This window comes from Centroberyx gerrardi, chromosome 7, assembly GCF_048128805.1.
Source record: "Centroberyx gerrardi isolate f3 chromosome 7, fCenGer3.hap1.cur.20231027, whole genome shotgun sequence".
Classification (NCBI taxonomy): domain Eukaryota; kingdom Metazoa; phylum Chordata; class Actinopteri; order Beryciformes; family Berycidae; genus Centroberyx; species Centroberyx gerrardi.
In genome coordinates, this window is record NC_136003.1 from 11939012 (window position 1) to 11951997 (window position 12986).

Sequence of the window (12986 nt, forward strand, 5' to 3'; positions counted from 1 at the left end):
GCAAAAACACGCCTACACACCAGCCTCCACTTAACGCCTGCCTCTAAATTACCCCCCGTTCTCCATCCCCTCAAATCATCTGTCTCTGCCTCCTCGTCTGCCTCTCTCATCTCTATATCCGTGTGTCTAAGTCTCGCACACCTGATCAAACATCCTCTCCCGTGCCGCCTTTTCTCTCATTCATCAGAGCCGGTGGCAACAGAAGCTATAGCCTAACGCTCTACTCTCTGGCCCTCCAATGCAGAGATGACCGTCCCACTTGCCCTTTTATTCCTGTTTCACCTGCAAGTCAGGGTGGGAGTGGGTGGGTGGGTGGTTGTCAAATTACCTGCCTGTTGACCTGCATGTCTCTCACCAGTCCAGATGTGATTCCTGCCTTTGACCAAGCTGCCAGTTCCCCATAGTTTAGGGCCTGCATCCTCTGCTGTGTAGATTTCTGGCAATTGAGTGGAATAGACAAGCATAGGCGTAGATTTGGGGGGAGAAAGACATACGTGTCCCCCTCAACAGAAGCTCTGCATGTCTACAAGCACAGTTGAGTTTTACCGAGGCACTTCTTCAGATCGGCTTTGATTACAAGCACAAACACCCCTTCCCACTTTAAAAAATGGAGCCTTTCTCTTTCATGTTTTCCCTTCAGGTCAAGGGTTCAGTTAAGCAATGTCTTGCTGTGGTTCACATTGACAAATAATTCTCCTCACTTTCATACCTACGTACCTCTCTCATGTAAATTTATATCTTTTGTTTCGATATTGCTGATGAAGTGAGGGAAAATGGAGTTGAATTTAGGCTGCTACTATACCTATTGTATGTCAGTATGATCTGCTGCCCAGAGTTTGATCCAGATATAAGAAATATTTTGAGCTGTCTGCCCAGCTTATCGCATAGTCCTCACATCGTCAATTCCACCAAAACCTCTATGTGTATTGGAGTGTAGGATCAAGAGCTTACTGTGCCATTGATCACCCGACACACTCGAGTGAGTAACTGAGGTCAAAAGGGGCTGTAACGGGACAGGAGAGCACCTGCGTTCAGTTCCCCTCCAGTCATCATTTCATCATCCCGTCTTCTCTCACGACTGCTACCAGGGAACGTTCCCTCCCCTGCCCGCCTTCCCGTCCCAGCATGTTATTACAGAGCCCACAGCTGACACCATCATGGCAAGGGCCTCCAGACTGCTTATTAAGCGCAACATTTGACATGTTCCATCTGCAGTTTTAGTGGTCCTGGTCTCGGATTAGATCATCGGCGTACAAATAAAGCCCTGGGATGTATTCACACTGAGCTGTTGAGTTGCTCAGTAGCCAACGGAGGCAGAGATCCAATGCTTTTTAAATAGGGGGAATTCCACTGGCATTACATAATAAGGTGTGAGTGAAGCAGGGGGGTTGGACCAGCCAGTGGTCTAGATAAACAAACTCAACTATTGTTGTGCACTGGATGAAAGACATTCCTTCTGGGACACTATCATAGTTTCAATGGCTGGGATTGCAAGGCATTACCTTTGTTAATGATCTGCTATTTTTAACCTCTTTCTCTCTTGCCAGTCTGTCTCTCTTGCTCTCCTTCTCAGCTTCCCAATGAGTGACCGGTGTCTAGACCTCAGGATTGATGATTGGTTTTACTTGTGAACAAAGCTGCCCCCCCCTCCTTCACACACACAGACACACACACACATGCCTCCCCGTGTTACAACTCTTTGTTCATCCTCTTTGTCTGCCTTAGTCAGAGGAATGAGGTGACTGAAGAGATGACGGCAGGCTGGAAAGGTTCATGAGCAGCGTAACCCTACACCTCTTCCGCCAAAAACAATAGACCACACCTCCATCCTCGCTCCCGCTGTCTCTCTCTCTTACTCAACCACTCTTGTTACCATATAAGGCAAAAAAAGACAGGGGAAGCCAGTGACTGCTGAACAAACGGGCAGAGAGGGAGAGCTGCAGAATTCCTCCGACGACTCTGTCCCTGTTTGCCTGCGTTTCTCAGAGTCTAAAACTTTTAATGTTCGCTGTGTGTTTGTTTGAGTTGAACTTGCCCGTGTCACAAAGCCAAATGCCTTTGCTGTGCATGTGTATGTGTGTGTGTCTGTGTCTGTGTTTGTGTGTTCGAGGGCCTGCGCACGCATGATGTGTGGGTGTGTGCTTGCGTGTTGGTGTCTGAGTGCATGCAGTATGTGTGTGTGTGTGTGCGTGCGTGTGGGAGAGAGAGATTCTGTGTAACAACACCCAGATCTGGCACGGCCTAAGAGTATTCTGTGTTTATAGTAAATACATAGCTGTATTTATATTTTAAACACACGCTGCCCTTCAGCTTGCTAGGTCTCCATTCTGTTCCAGACAAATACCAACCCAGTGTAGACAAAGCAGCCACTGTTGCTCTTTATATCACTGCCATCTTTTTCCCATGCAACATACACATGCCTTACAATCCAATATTGACTGATCACGGCCCGCTGATGCCGTCAAATCTATACAGATGATCAACGAGGAAACAGACGGCTTAGCAGTGAAAAGAAGGAAAAGCCTTCCATCTTCTGCCTTTACTCCACATTCCTGAATTTTGTGAGTCAACATGTGTGTTATCACCCCTTCCTGTGTACTGATTACCGAGGAAAGGGGGGAGGGCGGAAGGGCTGGGAAAGCAGGGCGAGAATAAAGGACAAGAAGAGAGAATAAATTGCCATGCACTCTGCTATACTCTCATTATTGCATATCTGGAATGCTGAAGCTGCTCTTAATTATTCTGTGTGGTTCTGGACATGGCTGCGAGGGATGCACCCCGCCATTTAAGGACACAGACAAACAGACACTCTCTCAGCGCCGCTTTGTCATGTCAAGAGCCTGTGTGAATTGAAGTTGCGTAAATAGTCTTGGCAGGGGTTCGTACTGAATGTCGAACAAAACCTGACATGAACAGCAACGTGTTTACACCGATATTCATTGGGCTCACACTCAAGCATGTGTGTGTGTGTGTGTCGAATTTCTTTCAGCGTACGTGTCGGGTTCTGAGATAGCCAGAGGATCTGGGTCAAACAGGAGCATAAAACAACCCACTTAATCTGACACAGATCCAACCTATATGTATGTGTATGTATGAAAGCACACACACACACAGAGACACACACACATTCTCACTCAAGACACTCTAGCATGAATGCCCACACACATGAATTCACACAACTAATTACACAGTGAAAGTGGTCAGTGAGCTAACATACCACCCTTTTAACATGGTGTGACTGAATGGGTTCCTTTCTTTCTGACTGGATGATATAATGACTTTACACACCCTGAATTATAGACACACCCTGTTGCTATTACAACCGACTGAAGGGGAAAAAAAAGGAGAGCGAGAGGGAGACTAGGTCACAGTGAAAAGGAGAGCGGGAGGGAAAGAGAGGGAGGGAGATAGTGAGGTCAGAAGTGTCCATATTTGGTAATTCACAGTGATGCCCGCTTTTTTTTTAAATTCTTTATTTCTTTCTGGGTTCAATTCAGTTTGTTGTGTGTCTTGTGTTGTTGTGACTTGGATAGAGGAAGTGAAACTGTCCTCCCTTATAAAAAAGTCATGTGAAAACCCACATGTGGATTCACAGCACATGCTGTTTTGGTTTTAACGTGAACACATTTTTTCACGTTGTATTCTGACATCACATAACAGTTTTTACTTCAGATGTGAAAATTTCAATTCATAGGTGAAGTGTTTTTTTTTCCACATGTTTTCACCTGCCATTACATATGACAATATTTGTTTCACAGGCAAAAATTTCACATACAAAGAGAGAATTCACAGGTGAAAATGTCATTGTTACATGGGAAATGGGAAAATTCACGTATTCGCATATGAAAACCAACGTGTCCAAAGGTGCCACTTTGTTTCACTCACTCTCTTGCTCTCTCTCTCTATCTCTCTCTCTCTCTCTCTCTCTCTCTCTCTCTCTCTCTATCTATCTATCTACCTACCTATCTATTTCTCTGCTTTCTGCTCTCTCAGCATCTGCTACTGCCCAGGCAGCGGGACACAGTGACCTTTGACCTTTCGGTTTAAATTTCTGATATTGCCACGCAGCCCAGAGCGTGAGAGAGTGTGAGATGTATTGATTTTTCCAGCCACACTGCATGTTCAATGTTGTGCTCTACATGTATGTGAAACGTGTTGGAATACACACACATTCCTTTCATACTGACACATAGCGGACGTACATCACACATTGTATAGAGAATGTGATTTTCCTATGTTTGTCAGTGGATGCCAGCCGTGCTTTAGGCCCCAGTATAATATAATGTGACTTCTTGGGGTAAACCTGCATAGGAGTTGCCATTGTCTGGTGTGGTGAATGTGGAATTGTGTAATTCGATTGCGCTGTGCATGTCGATGTCACCTATAGAGGCAATGTTTGCATCAGGTCTTGTGCTTGTTGCTGCTGGTCATGCTGTAATGTTGTTGTGTCCCATGAGCTCAGAACAACATCATCTGTTTCATGTTCAGGCATCCGGCGTCACCCCTAAGTGAGAGAGGGAGAAGACATGAAAGAAGAAGGGTCAAGAGTGCGAGGTGTTGAATTACCTTCACTCTTCCTCTTTCATCCATCTTTATCATCATTTATCACAAACCCATCCTCCTAACCTCGACCCGGGCCTTTATTGTAAATTCTCTTGCAGGCTCAGGTTGCTGCTGATCAGTGCTGCAGATTTTTTTAGTGCATTTCACACCAACAGAGTGAAAAATATTTATTTTCCATTGCTAATGTCTCCCCGCTGGTCATGGCATGTGCTTTGGCCCTGTGCCTTATGTTCCACCCGCCAGACTGGGCCCAGATCACCCAGTCTGAATCCCAGGGGAGTATTAGAGGTAAACAGGTTCACATTGTACTCTTCCATTCTTCTGTGTAGACTTTGGCAGCGGCAGGGCAGAACTTTCATCTCAACATCTATCATCCCTTTTTTATTTTTTTTTATTTTCCACATCTCACCATCCCATTCTTCCTGTCCCTCTTTTTTTTACCAGTGCGATGCTCTTCTCTGTATTTCAACTAAACGCTTATATTTTTCTTGATATTTGTTGGTTTGTACTGTACTAATGGTTTTGTCTATATAAACATGTGCACAGAACTCTCTCTCTCTCTCTCTCTCTCTCTCTCTCTCACACACACACACACACACACACACACACACACACAAAGCCAAAGATCTCTCACTCGCCATGCATTTAAAGAAAGACAAGGAAAACAAATACCAGGAGTGATTCAAAGACTAAACCAGTATTTTAGTCCATAACATTAATCAGACTGTCCCCTGTGGCGGTTCCCATGTAGTATTAACTTGCCTGGTCATGAATCTAGGCTAACCTGTTAGACTGATATAAACCTGAGAGAGTACACTACGTCACTGTGCTTCAGTGTCTTGTGTGTTCATGTGTTTTGTACCATATCCAGTGTTAGTTGTCTTGATCTAACCTTATATTCTGAAAGGTATAAAGGTGAAAGGTTAAATCAACTTCACAACAATGCAAAAATCATGTGCCAGGAGTACTGCCTGTAGCGGTAAAAGTGCTGAAAACAGTGCAGTTTATGGGATAATGGTGAGAGTTTTTACAGTGAAACTGCGAAATTTCAAATAATATCAACAGTGTAATGTTTGCCCTGATATTGGATGGATCAAACACTGCTTTGAATAAAAGAGTATTGGACAACCTGCCTTGAACATACTGACATAACCAAATAGAAGTTAAGTTATTATCTTATTTATATTTATGTGTCATGTCATATTGAACTGAAACTGTGACTTGAAACTTTCAAGGTGTGCTCTCAACTCATCCAATGTCACTATACCTTTAACTTGCTATAATTACATCCACATGAAGTTCTCATGCTTTTTCAACTACATGTAACTAAGTACTCAGGCAGTCATGCATAGTTTTAATAAAGATCAAATATTGCCAGAGTTGTATGTAATAGCAATAACTAAGGCCTCATATTCTTTGGTGTAAAAAGAGGCCAGAAGAGTGAAATTATCTATTTTTAAGGGTGACAGGGTGGCCTAATGCTTAGAGAGACTGTCTTTCAGCTGCAAGACTGGGGTTCAAGCCCCTATACCTGCAAAGATCCACGCTGCTGAAGTGTCCTTGAGCAAGACAGTGAAAATCTACCAGCTCCAGGGTTGCTGTTCTGTAGCTGACCTCTGACCTCCCTGTGGTGGGGGGCAAGCGACAAGAGAACTTCCCTACAGATAAAGTATCATATTATTATTAATAAAACACCCACATGAATATATAATCTTTATGCAATAGTGTGTAACGACTGAGGCAGGTGTACATAGTTTCAACAAGGCTAAATATATTTCTGTAACTACTCTTTAGTGTGTCTGTGCAGTGAAATTATTTTATTTTTTAAAGACGTGAACGTTAGGTTTTTGTTTGAAAAGCGGTAGCAGTAGGAAGAATAGCCTAGTAGGGTTTTTCTGATATTAGATAGCTTTATAGTAGCTTCCTAATAGTTGAATCCATTAAGGCAAGTCCAAAGTTTTCAAAGCAGACAGAGGTCAGACTAGGCCCCCATGACACATTTGGGAGAACCTGGATGATGCAGTCCATCCTGAGAGTGACTGGTACTTATATGGTCATAAAAATCCTTAGTATGCACATACCTCTCTCATTAAACACAGCTTTATCTGTGCCCCCCTTCTCCTCTCAACTATTTCAAGTTCAGTTTTTCCCCTCTGCCCTGCCCAGTGGCTCTCACCCCTCCACTGTAGCACGCCTCTAGCACGACCTGATTGGCCCAAAGTGTGTGGATTATCAAAGCACTGGCTGCCAGAGGCTGGAGGGGCGGGACCAGACCGCGCAGGCCCCGCCCCCCGCTGGACCGCACCCCGGCTGACTACGCACAGAGTGAAATTACGTGAACCAGCCAGTGGAAGAGGGAGGGAAAAAGAAAGAGGGGGAGAGAAAGAGAGAGAAAAAAAAGAAAGAGTGATTGAAGGAGAGAAAGAGAGGGAGGAAACCAGCACTGTAGTTTAGTCTGAGCTCTCTGCGAAGCTGCCGTCGACTGGAAAGGAGTTTGTCTCACGGCGAAACTGAGCCAACCGGTTGTCGTTAGCCACCCTCTAAAAGGCGTCCTGCACCTGAAAAGCAGGTAATATTCCCATCTTCAATACATTTGCCTACCGTGCTCTTTTATTTGTTCTTTCATGCTCATTCAATCTGCCCGGCTCATGCCGCTAGCAAGTGCAGTGAACCAGGAAGGACGGAAACTGCAACTTCATCAACCTCATTGGGTGGGACCTCCTTAACCCAGATTTATACCGCAGTTCCTCTAACTTTCCAGCATTCTAGTACATGTGTTTTTGTTCCCAAAGTTTAGGATATACTGTGTGTGAATATGATTTTAAGTCAACACGATGCTAACGAAGTTGCATGGCTGTGAAATGCAACATTGTACCAGCGGCTCACTGTGTGGCGAGAAGCTAAAGCTAGAGCCAGGAAGTGATTCGCTTGAATGAGTTGCAGAAAAGGCCGGTGAGGAGTTAGCACAGGCGGGACGAGGGTGAACTCAAACTGTAGGCTTGGCTCCGCCGGGGACATTTGGGAAGTGTCTCATTACTTTGTGGCTGAACTTTTCAGTTTGTATTAGCAACAGACAGGCTGGTTTTTACTCGCGCCGTGTGTGGCCAGTCGGACGTCTGGCAGGCAAACACAAGTGGAGGTTTGCACGGCATGACGTCACTTGTTCATTAGCGGCCGCGCTGTGCTTTTCCACCGCTGACCACCTCGTTCATGTCATGTTCAAGTTCATCAAAGTGCAGTATGTGTCCATTTTAGATCTTATAGTCCCGTTGTTTCAATTATGGGACCCTTGAGGAGATTCCCGGGGTCCCCAGCAAAACGAGGCCTAGATTTCACTGTTTTATTTCATTCACTAGACGTTGGCAGAATAGGGGGTGATTATCTTGATCATAGGTTTCCTTCTCCTCTCCGTTGATGTCTTCAAATGTAGATACTTAAAAATCTGCACCAAAAAACAAATTCTGAGATGGAGTTCCTTGGGACAAAATTTTATTGATTGGTTGTTGGAGGTCTAATGCAGATCTATTTATGGGTCCTTGTCCTATAAATGTTTGAACCTTCTTTGTTCTAGTGTACAGTCAGTCCATGAATGATCCTGTGATCTTCACTTAAGTCGTTCAGCCTAATAAAGTTTTAGACAATTTATTTATTCATTCATTTGTTCAGGCCTGTGCCACACAGGGCGCTTTGTCATCTCAAAATTGACTTTTCTTAGTTGTGAAATGTGTCACACACTTATCAGACGTAGGATGTAGATATGCTGTGGCACCATGCGCCCATGTAAGAGCTGTGCTTTGTCAGTACAATTTGTGTTTGCTCTGTTTGTTGGCAGATCATTGTGCTCCGGGAAGGAAACGGGCCACGGTATGCTTTGCACGCCCTTCTGATTTAGAGCATGGCAATCTCTGGGACTCAGGATTTACAGCAAATTGCGTATTAACTGGCCCTCAAGTCAGCTTGGGCACCAGAGCTCTCACAACTCTGGCATTTCTCCATCCATAAGCACAAGGTTTGCTTGCAATCCATGCCTGCTTCTCATTGTGCGAAGTGTTGGAGGCCGTAAAGGGAGTGGGAGCAGCACCTTTAAGATCTTGTTTGTAATAATCAGAACCATCCATTTCTACGCAGCTCATGTTTTCTGCCAAGTAACTGTTGAAACACAATGTGAGATTACCCCATTAATAACTTTAAAGTGCCTTGAGCTTGGGAAAGACGCTCAGCAAAAATTATTATTATTATTTTGTAGTACTCAGGGATAAGCACAATCGTGTAGTATGATTGATCAGGTTGAAGCAGTCATTACAGCAGCTGAATTATACAAAGATCTGTATGTGTGTATTCATATGTAGCCTGTGTGTGTCTCTTTACCAAATTCTTCCCCCATGCGGCGTCCTGTTGGCTCTGTTGGCTGAGGCAAAGACCATGTAGCTGTGGTGTCCTGGGTTTGGGTCTGACCTGAGACCTTAGATAATCGCATGCCGTCGTCCTCTCTCTTTCTCTGCAATCTTTCCTGTCTCTCTTCCCTAATAAAGGCAAAAATGCCCAAAATAATCTTAAAAAATAAAAACAACTTCCCCCATGACGGTCTGCCTCAGGATGATACACCCATTCCTAGGGCAGAGCAGGATGAGATTACTGTACAAACGGAGGCAGTAGACTAGATTGCGTTTTGTGAAGCCCAGACATACACTTGTGCTGTATCATGTAGACGTTCAGGATGTTGTTGAAGGTAGCGGAGCGGTAAGTATATCCTTAACAGGGCACATTGGGTGAGATTCAGTCAGTATGTCATATCCTGTCGGTGCGGTTGAGCCATGAATTAAACTCTCGCAGTGTGTTGTGCAATGTGTCCTCTGGAGGCTTGTTCTTCTCGCTTATTGCCAGTTTCACTGCTCTTATGAAGCCCCCCCACAGAGTCTGCTGCATTCCATTATTTGTGTGTCAGCAATGTCCATAGGTCCCCCCGGGAGAGTTATTTACTGTAGGCTAGTCAAAATTAAATGCAGACGTTTTACAATGCGAATAGGGAGCTGGTGGTGTACGAGGCTGTTCAATCTTGTTGAAATGATACAGTCTGGGTGAACATGCCTGTGGATATTTAGGTTTCATTGAAGGCTGTTGAGGACAGCCATCTTGGCTCAGGCAGATTACTTGCAGGCCGCTTGCTTTTGTAGCAAATGAAAATGTGACTTGGAGAGGGCAGCATGACACATGCATGCGTGCATTGAATCCCACAGTCGTCTTCTGTTATGAGATCTCAAGGTTGTCTTTACATATTTGAGGCATTTCTAATCTTCTGTCTTGTTTATTTGGCCTTCTAACTGGATTTACTGGCTCAATTTGCCCTTCATTTCAGATTGTCAGCATTAGGTTAAGAGTAGAGACAGGAATGATAACACAGGCTGCAAAATCTCACAAACAGTATTTGTCTGTGCCAATTTTTTCTTCAAATTAACAATATCTTAACGTATCTATACACTTGAAAGTAGCTAGGCCTTGATACTGAAAAGGAATAACAGGCTATTTTGGACATGGGAGTTCTCAGGAAAAAAAACCCTCTTGGTTTGACTATGCCCGTTTTCTCTTCCAAGAAAATTACCCATGCATTTGCCAGTACAGGCCAGTCGCCGATGATTGATGGGCGGTGGAGTGTCATACATATCCTTGTTCCTTCTGGGCCCAAGTCAGCTGAGATTCATTCATGCAGGAGAGAATATCCCAGTCAGAGAGGAGAACACTCAGATTCAGGTGGTAATGGAGACATCAAACACAAGAGACTAAGCACGCACACATCTGTGCTGTCTGTCTGTACACTGAGTTGTATATCACTAATACTGGGTTGTCAGTCAACAGGCTGATATTTTAGCAGCAGAATGTGCTCCTTTTACTTTCAATGCCCCGTCTATTTTTGGTGTGATGAAACAGATATTTCTTCTGGATGACATGAACAGCATAATTAATTTGGGTCAGTCAGATTGGTTGAGTTGGCAGGGGTCTGGGATGAATTTGCCAGAGTGTCCGCTGTGGATTTCCCATTCCTCTTCACTACTGTTTACTCCTACTCCATTACCTTGTCTTAGTCCCCTATCACTCCTTTCTCTGTGCCTTCTGTTCTCTCTCTCCTTTTTCTCCTTCATTTTCTTTCCCCTGCCTCTGTCTTCAGCTTCTGTTTTTGTTGCCACCCCATCCTTTCCTCCATCCTCCCCCTCACAGCGCACACCTGTAGGTTTCAATAGAGTTGAACAATACCAGGAAATGGCTGCGCTCTGACTCGGGACTCCAAACAGAAAGTGCTTGTTCTGAATGCTGCCTTCAAGGACCGTCCTTGATTAGGCCTCTCCCTCTCGTGATGATTGCTTGTAGCTTGGTAAATTATACATGGACTGTGGTATAAATGATGAGGTCATGCTTGATTATAGATTAGCAGCCTACAGCCTAGACTTCTCTGAAAAGCCCGTTTAATGATCCAACTTCTGCTAGTTTGTGAAAGCTAGCACCTGTTTGTCTACCTCCCTGCATGACTTCCTTGTGGAAAATGTCATTTTTGTAATGCTTAAAGAGTTAATGCTTAAAAGTTTTTTTTAATGTGCTGCTGCTATGTATGTATGTATGTATGTATGTATGTATGTGTGTATGATCATGAACATTGCTGAATTTTAACAAAATTAAGTATAGTGAAATTCTATTATATCTATATTCTGCAATATGAAGTACAGCCATACATTTTGAGAAAAGCTGACAGACACATCATGATAAGCTTAATAAAAACCAAGCCCTCATTGGTGATGATTGGTGTAAAGCTTCCTTGTAATGTCAGAAAATAGACTTTGTCCATGGCTATGTGTGTGTGTGTGACCTGCACACCTGGCGAGTGACTGCACAGAGTAGTAGTTAATACTTTGGAGATTGCACAACACACTCACCTCAAACACAGCTTCATACTGTGAACTTTGAAACATGCTGTGTAATAGGTCTCCCTTCTTGATTCCCATTGGACATTTTATTCCCTTGTCAGTCCAACATCAGGCTATACGCCAGATGGCCCGGCTGGTGTCTGAGGTCTGTGAATTCATTGTTTGATGAAGATATCCAAGTTGATAGCCTCTTAGTCAGTCAGTGGTTGTCTTCATGCTCATTGATTCAAAGGGAGTTCCCTTCTATGGACAGATAACGTTTCACCAGCTAGAGATAAGAAGTGATATGGCTGAAAAGACTAAACCGAGGTTGTGGATAGTCTGATGCTGGGCGGGGAAGTATGAGAAGAGAACGCAGGATTTGTTTTAAATTTGTCTTCACTGAGGCTGTCGGAGATGAATGCTGTTCACCTGCTAAGACCTCGCTATTGCGTTAGTGTGTTGAAATATACTCAGTTGAAATAATTGATTGCTGCCAAGCAGAAATGCGTAGCTTAACTCCCCTCTGCATTCTTTCACATCTGTTAAAAGGGTTACATAACCGTGATCTAATGGCCATTACTGTTTGACTGGTTTAAGTAAATATGCAAACCAGTACAATATTTACTGTATCTGGTTTGTCTATTGATTTGCTGTGTCAGATAGCCAGTCATGTGTGTAATCAATAGGGTAATCAGATATCTATTGGAATGAAGGACCTGGAATTTGTCCTTTTTTTTTAATGATCCATGACCCTGACAAATATGTGCCTACACGACTGACACTAACACACTCTCCTCTCTCCAATCCTCCAGCTCTCCTGTCATGTTTACTTAATAGTGTCCAAAACAACAGAAAATATACAAAAGACTTAAAAATAGATGAAAATAACCCAGGATAGTTGTATTAAGAGACTTTCAATGTTGTAATCGGTGAAGGCTGTTGTGTAGGTGATGTGCTGTTGGCTTTAATCAGACCTAGTCAGAGCCTAGTTGGTACTGGTAGATGGCATTGGCTGGCTTACAGTTCAAAGTGAAATTGGATACTGCTTGGGCCAGGAATGTGAAAAATAATGGAAAGGGATGAACATCTGTCATGCGGTGTGGTTATTTTCCAGCACAGACTTAATTTACTGCTCAGTCCTCGGAGCCGCTCAGCGTGTGCTCAAGAAAACGCCACCATCCCTCTCCTTGAAAGAATCCGCACAACAAGTTCCACAAATGGCAAAATAGTTTTCTTACTTTGTCATTTCCTCTTCCCTCTCCCTTCTCCTTGCCCCCACCCCTCCCACGTTCAGGGAAGGAGCAAGGAGGGGGGGGGGGGGGGAGGCGATGTGTGAGCCCATAATTAACTTTGACAGACTCAGTACCTCTCCTCTCCTTGCCTGCCAGGCTGGCACCCACTCTCTCTCATTTAGCAATCAGTGGATCATCAGACAGTGAGGGGAGGAAGGTAGTTGGGTCGTAGTTGGGCCGGGACATGGAGGGGGAGTGGGGTCCTAGAAATGGAGATTGTGTGTTTGTTGGAAAG

At 44.1% G+C, this 12986-nt stretch overlaps 2 protein-coding genes across 4 annotated transcripts in view; one reads left to right on the forward strand and one right to left on the reverse strand.

Moving 5' to 3' along the window:
* The window catches only part of LOC139926729 (CCN family member 1), a 30987-nt gene extending 21734 nt beyond the window's left edge, over positions 1-9253 (reverse strand). Inside the window, exons 1-2 of one of the 2 annotated variants that reach the window (XM_071918531.2) lie at positions 8932-9253; positions 4382-4504 (exon numbers count right to left, since the gene is read on the reverse strand). The gene's annotated coding sequence lies outside the window, so the exon portion shown is untranslated. Of the gene's footprint in view, positions 1-4381; positions 4505-6094; positions 6140-8931 lie in introns of those variants that run through there. The other variant, XM_071918532.2, reaches the window with a different exon arrangement.
* myh9b (myosin, heavy chain 9b, non-muscle) overlaps positions 6911-12986 on the forward strand; it is a 34562-nt gene continuing 28486 nt past the window's right edge. For both annotated transcript variants that reach the window (XM_071918527.2, XM_071918528.2), the window contains exon 1: positions 6911-7132. The gene's annotated coding sequence lies outside the window, so the exon portion shown is untranslated. The remainder of the gene's footprint in view (positions 7133-12986) is intronic.